Genomic DNA, 7,823 nt, shown 5'->3' on the forward strand with positions numbered 1-7,823 from the left:
AGATGCTGTTAAAAAAATCTGTCTTTTCAAGATAAAGATAACAAGCAATTAGTTGAGAAAGTACTTGCTCTTTTGACATCATTTTAAAAAGATGTTTGAAGATATTTCCATTATATTACAATTGATTGTCCTTAGTCAGAAGAGTTATGTTCTATAAATTCTTAGCTGATGCTGCATGAGCAAGACTGAACCAGTGCTCCTTGGGGAAGGACAAGGTTAGGTTTCTGCAGCCTCTGGTTGTGACATGTTTGTGAATCTATGAATACATGACCTTGTTTTTTGTGTGTCTCTTTAAAGACACCTTATTTAATATAGATTTTTGATTTATTAGTTGAACTCCCAGCCAACAGCACTACCTGTAACTGAGGCCTGAAGGAAGCTCATCTAACACAAGGTTTTTCTATGTAAGGCCCATCACAGGCTTCTTGTGCTTAGGAAAGCTAGACAACACTTTAGTATTATGTTTGAGGGCCATTTTAAACAGCAAAATCACCAATAAAAAGCACAAAAGGTGAAAAATGTAGCATTAAGTAGACCAGGAAAAGGACATTTGTTGACGTGAGAGCTGAAACAAGAGAGTCATCTTGTTCTACCTCAGCTGGGAACGTGGGCCTCAGGAAACTAATTTCTTGCGTCTCTGTGCATGTCTGGGAATTACTGGGGAAAGCTCCGGGAGTATTGGTTTTGAATTTACCTATTAATTTTAGTGACTAGCTGAATTCACAAATGCAAAATTAGTGAATAATGAAGATTGACTCTGTTTTGTTGCCAAAAGCAATGAGAGTATAAAACTCTCATACTTGACAACCTTCTAATCTGCTTTAAAATCTTTTATATGAGGAGTTTTCAATGTTTTGAACCATTTGTTTACAATGTCAAAATAAGCATCTTCTGATTGGTTTCAAAGAACAACTGATTGACATCAAGAAGAGTTGTGTATGCTCACTATCTCTAATTTCTCTCCTCTCATTCTCTCTTGAACCCACTCCAGTTAACTCCACTACACTTGAACTGTTTATTCCAAGGTCCCAAGTGACCTCCACGTTGCTAAATCCTATAGTCTTTTTCAGTCCGTGAACTACCCGATCTCTCAGCATTTGACATAAACAGTCACTCTGCCCTTTTTGAAACACTTCTGGATTTCTCAGACGCCACACTGTTGTTCTGCCTACTTTTCTGGTTGTTCTCCTCAGTCTGTTGTAGGTCCTTTTTCCCCAACCTTTACATGATTTAGTGACTCAGGGTTTAGGCTTGGATCTCTTTCCTGTCTGCTCTCACTGCTTAGATGACCTCATCCAGTCCCAGGACTTAACTACCACTGATATGGTTATGACTCACAACTGTAATCTGTATAACCAACTGCCTACTTTGAGTTCTTCACTTGGAGGAAGAACAGGCATCTTAAGCAGGACAAGGCCCACCCCTTTCCCCAGTTCCTCCTGAAGTCTTCCCTTTCTCATTTAATGAAACTCCATTCTTCTAGTTACTCAGGCCAAAAATCTGAAGCATCCTTTACTTCTCTCACACCCCACACTAATTCTTCAGACACCCCAGTCAGTTCTAACTGTACCCAGGTTCTGCCACTGTTTGACCATCACCACACTGGTCCAAGCCAATATCGTCTCTTGCAGTAGACTCCTAATTTGTCTCCCAGTTCTGCCCTTGCCTCTCCTCAGACTATTCTTAACATAGCAACCAGAAGAATTCTGTAACTTGTAACTCATTTCACTCTGCTCGAAGCTGTCCAATATCTCTCCATCTCAGAGGAATAGTAAAGGTCCGGACTTACACTTCTGGCCAAGATGAAGTAACAAGGATTGGATTTATCTTCTCACCTGAAACAACTAAAAAACAGGCAAAATACATGATAATAAGGGAAAATTATGAGCAAGTTTTTGGCACTAAATTTGCCAGTTTAAGTGAAATGGACAAATTCCTTGGAAGACACAAATTACCAAAGCTCACTCCAGAGAAGCAGATCACGTGAATAGTCCTATATCCATTAAATAAATTGAAATTTAGTAAAAAAAATCCTTCCCACAAGGAAAATTCTAGGCCCAGATAGCTTAACTGGTGATTTCTACCAAACATTTAAGGCTAAAAGAAATCTATACAAACTGTGCCCAGAAGTTGAAGAGGAAGAAATACTTTCTAACTCATTCCGTGAGGCCAGCATTGTCATGATACCAATACCAGAAAAAGCATTCCAAGAAAGGAAAAGCACAGACCAATATCATTCATTAATATAGGTGTAAAAATTCTCAATAAAATTTTTTCAGTTTTTAAAAATTGTGGAAAAATACACATAACATAAAATTTACCATCTTAACCATTTTTAAGTGTCCAGTTCAGTGGTATTAAATACCCTGGTAATGTTGTGCAACCAGCACCATCCATCGCCACAATCCTTTTCATCTTGTAAAACTGAAACTCTGTACTCATTAAACAAGAACTCCTAACTCCCCTCCCCTGCCCCCCAGCCCCGACAACCATCATTCTACTTTGTGATTTTGACTAAGTACCTCTTTACCTCATATAAGAGGAGTCATACAGTATTTGTCTTTTTATGATTGGCTTATTTCTGTAAACATCTGGTAGATCTACTTGGTTTGTTGTGGTAAGTCGTCGATTTCCTTACTTATCTTCTGTCTGGTTGTTCTATCCATTATTGTGAGTGGGTATTGAAGTCTCCAACTATTATTGTAGAACTGTCTACTTCTCCCTGCAATTCTGTCAGTTTTCGCTTCATGTATTTTGCTGGTGTGACATTAGGTGTGTAAATGTTTATAACTGTTATATCTTCTTGCTGTCTTGAACCTTTTATTAATATATAATGTTCTTCTTTGCCTCTTGGAATCTTTTTCAATTTAGAGTCTGTTTTGTCTGCTATTAGTATGGCTATTCCTGGTCTCTTCTGGTTACTATTTGCATGGAATATCTTTCTCCATCCTTTAACTTTCAATCTGTTTGTGTCTTTGGATCTAAAGTGAGTCTCTTGTAGACAGCACATAGTTGGATCATGTGTTTCTATGCATTCTGCTAATCTCTGTCTTTTGATTGGAGAGTTTAATCTGTTTACGTTTAAAGTAGTTACTGGTAAGGAGGAACTTACTTCTGTCATTGTGCTGGTTGTTTTTTATGTGCCTTAGAGCTTTTTTGTCCCTCATTTCCTGCATTACAGTTTTGGTTGTGTTTAGTTGATATTTTATAGTGAAATGTTTAAATTCCTTTCTCATTTCCTTTTGTGTATATTCTATAGCTATTTTCTGTGTGGTTACCATGGTGATTACATTTAACATCCTAAAGTTATAACACTGTAATTGAATTTATACCAGCTTAACTTCAATAGCATACAAAAACTCTGCTCCTTTACAGTTCTGTCCCCAGCCCTTTTGGTTGTTGATGCCACAAAAATAACATGTTTATACATGGTGTGCACCAAAACACAATCTAGTTTCTTTTAAATGCATTGCTCTCTTAAATTGTGTAAAAAACAAGATATGGAGTTACAAACCAAAGTTACAGTAATACTAGCTTTTAGACTAATAATTGTTTTTTTCTTTAAATATATTAGTCTCTTAAAAATCTAGAAAACAAAATGTGCAATTACAAACCATTGTTACAATAATACTAGCTTTTATAATTGCCCATGTATTTTACCTTTATTGAGATCTTTATTTCTCCGCATGGCTTCAAGTTACTGTCAAATGTTCTTTCATTTCAGCTTACAGGACTCACTTGAAGGGCAGATCTAGTCGTAATGAACTCCCTCAAAACAAAACAAAATTTTGTTTATTTTATTTTTATTATTTCTCTTGTGAGGAAGATCAGCCCTGAGCTAACATCCGATGCCAATCCTCCTCTTTTTGCCAAGGAAGATTGGCCCTGGGCTAACATCCATGCCCATCCTCCTCTACTTTATATGTGGGATATCTGCCACGGCATGGCTTGACAAGCGGTGCCTCGGTCTGCACCCGGGATCTACACCTGTGAACCCTGGGTCACCGAAGTGGAGCACGTGAACTTAACCACTATGGCACCAGGCCAGCCCCTCCTTTTGTTTATTTTTGGTAAGGGTGCCAAGACCATTCAATGGGGAAAGGACAGTCTTTTCAACAAGTGGTGCTGGGAAAACTGGATGTCCACAGGGAAAAGAAGCAAGTTGGACCGTTAACTTACAACATTTACAAAAATTGACTCAAAATGAATCAAAGACCTAAACATAGAGATAACACTATAAAACTCTTGAAGAAAATGTAGGATTTGGCATAGATAAATTGAAATTAATCGGAATTAAAAACTTTTGTGCATCAAAGGATACTATTAAGGGAGTTAAAAGGCTACCCATGCAATGGAAGAAAATATTTGCAAATCATATATTTGATAATAGATTAATATCTAGAGTATGTTAAGAACTCCTACAACTCAACAACAACGAAAACACATAACCCAATTCAAAAATGGACAAAGGACTTGAATAGCCCTTTCTCCAAGGAAGACATACACATGGCCAATAGGTACATGACAAGATGCTCAATATTGCTAGTCATTAGGGAAGTGCAAATCAAAGCCACAATGAAATATTACTTCACACCCATCAGGACAGTTATTATTTAAAAAAAATAGAAAATAACAAATGCTGGTGAGGATGTGAAGATGTTGGAACCCTTGTACATTGGTGGTGGGAATGTAAAGTAGTACAGCTGCCGTGGAGAACATTTTGGCAGTTCCTGAAAAAGCTAAACATAGAGTTACTACGTGATCCAGCAATTCTACTCCTAGGGATATACCCAAAGCAATTGAAAGCAGAGACTCAAACAGATATGGTACACGAATACTCATTGCAGCATTAGTTACAATAACCAAAACGTGGAAATAACCCAAGTGTCCGTGAACAGATGAATGGATGAACAAAATGTGGTATATGCATATGGTGTAATATTATTCCATCATAAAAAGGAGTGGAGTTCTGATAAATGCTCCAACATGGATGAATCTTGAAGATATTATGCTAAGTAAATAAGCCAGACACAAGCGTACAAATATTATATGATTTCACTTATATGAGGTACTTAGAATAGATAAATTCATAGAGGCAGGCAGTAGATTAGAGGTTACCTGCAGCTAGTGGGGGTGGGGGGAGGGGACTGGGCAGTCATTGCTTAATGGTTACAGAGTTTCTTCTGGGGGTCATGAAAAAGTTTTGTAAATAGTGTGATGGTCGCACAACATTGTGAACGCAATTAATTACACTGAATTGTACATTTAAAAATTGTTAAAATGATAAATTTTATGTATATTTTACCACAATACATTTTTTTAAAGTTGAAAATCCTCCCACTATATGATGCAGCCATCCTGCTCACAGGTATTTACCTAAGATAAAAGCAATAAATGTCAATACACAGAGTTGTGCATGAATATTTGTAGCAGCTTTATTCATAATATCCGAATGCAGGACACAAGGCAAATGTCAATCAGCAAGTGAATCAATAAACAAATGGTGGTACGTCCATATGATGCAATGGTACTCAGCAACAACAACAAAAATGAATCATGGTACATGTAATCTCCAAATTCATCATGCTCAGTCAACAAAGCCAGACATAAATGAGTCTGTACTTTATGATTGTATATACATATTATTCTAGAAAGTGCGAACTATTTCATAGTGTCAGAAAACATATCAATTTCCTAGCACTAGGGGTGGAGAAAGGAATTGACTACAAAGAACATGAGGATGTTTTTGAGGTGGATGGAATGTTGCTGTATCTCGATTATGGTGGTGCTCATACAGTTGAGTACATTTTTCAAAATTCATTGAACTGTACAGTTTAAATGAATGAAGTTTATTATGCAAAAACTATACACCCATATGGATTAAAAAGTCAGCCTTTCACATTTCTCTATCACGAAATGTGAAAACTATTTTAAATTAAGCATATATGGTCACGTTGTTCTCATTAAAATCATCTTACTACTGCTATTTTCCTATCACTCTTTTTTTTTGGTGAGGAAGATTGGCCCTGAGCTAACATCTGTGCCCATCTTCCTCTATTTTGTATGTGAGACACCTCCACAGTGTGGCTTGATGAGCGGTGTGTAGCTCTGCGCCTGGGATCTGAACCCATGAACCCTGGGCTGCCAAAGGGGGTGCCCGTGAACTTAATCACTACACCACTGGGCTGGCCCCACCATTACTATTTTTAATGAAAGCAAACAGTTTAGAAAACAAAATAAGACATTTGTTTAAAAAATATTGTTTAGTTAACCTTTATCTCATTATTTAAATATATTTTGTGTATTTTATAAAGTACATATTAGTATAATACTGTGTGCAAAGAATTTGTATATATTTTTTCATGCTCGCAAATTATACCAGTAGAGATGTGTAATCAAAATAATTTGGAGACTACTGTCTTAAAAATTTGTAAGATGCTGTTCTCGGAAACTGAGAGAAGATTTCTCTACAAGCAGAGGGCAGTGTTCACTTAAGTAGGCGCGTGAAACGCAGGGTGATACAGCGAATGCCCCATTCATGAGATATGGCAACACTCGAGATGGTAAATGCCTTTTCTCTAGTTAAGATCTCTCAATTAGCTCATGAATTTAATGCAATTCCAATAAAAATCCCAGTGGGACTTTTCATGCAACTTGACAAGATGATTTTAAAATTTATATAGAAGTAAATGTTATGAATAGCAAAGGCAATTTTGTAAAAGAACAAAGAGGAGAGACATGATTGAATAAAATTCAGAGCATATTATAAAGCTGTAGCAGTTGAAACTTGTCACCTGATCAGAAGAAACAGCTTCCAGGAATATGTTATAAATGGCATTTCAATCTTCAGATAAAGTCTGTAATGGCCAATAAATTATTTTAGGACAATTAGATATTCGTTTGACAAAATATCAATAAATATACAATCTGGTCTCATACCACTCATAAAAATAAACTCAAAATCTAAATATAGAAAATAAAAGTATTAGAGGCTGGTCCAGTGGCATAGTGGTTAAATTCATGTGCTCCACTTTGGCGGCCCAGGGTTCATGGGTTCAGATCGTAGATGTGGACCTACACACTGCTCATTAAGCCCTGCTGTGGTGGCATCCCACATACAAAATAGAGGAGGATTGGCACAGCTGTTAGCTCAGGGCCAATCTTCCTCACCAAAAAAAAAAAAAAAGTATTAAGTGTTTTACCAATTTTATAGAACATCTTTATATCTTGGATAATAGCCAGTCTTCCTAAACAGGACTCAGAAAGCAGGGGCCGGCCCGATGGCGCAAGCGGTTAAGTGCGAGGGCCCATCTTCCTCACACACACCCATACACAAAAGACTCAGAAAGCAAAAGTTCTAATGGATAAGATTAATAAAACTAATGATATCAAAATACAGCTTTGTTAGACAAAGCGTGCCATAAATTAAGTAAAAAGACAGGAGAAAATATTTCAACACATAACCAAGGGTTTCTATGCAGAATGTATCAAATACTCCTATAAATAAATAAGAGACAAACCACCCAGTAGAAATGTGGCCAAGGATACGAATAGCCAAACAATTCTCAGTGGAGGAAATATGAAATGCCAGCAACCATAAAGTGTTCAACCTTCCTAGAGATGACAGAAATACAAAGTAAATCAACAAAGAGGTATGCTTTAGGTATCAGATTGATAAGCATTTAAATAGTTTGTTTCAGTTGTTGGGTACACGGAAAAATGAATCCACTCATACACTACTGAAGCACAACTTTTGGAGAACACACTGAAAATATCTATTAAAAATTGTTAAGTGAGCATTTTCTATGACCCAGCAGTTCTGT

This window comes from Ceratotherium simum, chromosome 26 (assembly GCF_057802395.1).
Source record: "Ceratotherium simum simum isolate JZ-2026a chromosome 26, ASM5780239v1, whole genome shotgun sequence".
NCBI lineage: Eukaryota > Metazoa > Chordata > Mammalia > Perissodactyla > Rhinocerotidae > Ceratotherium > Ceratotherium simum.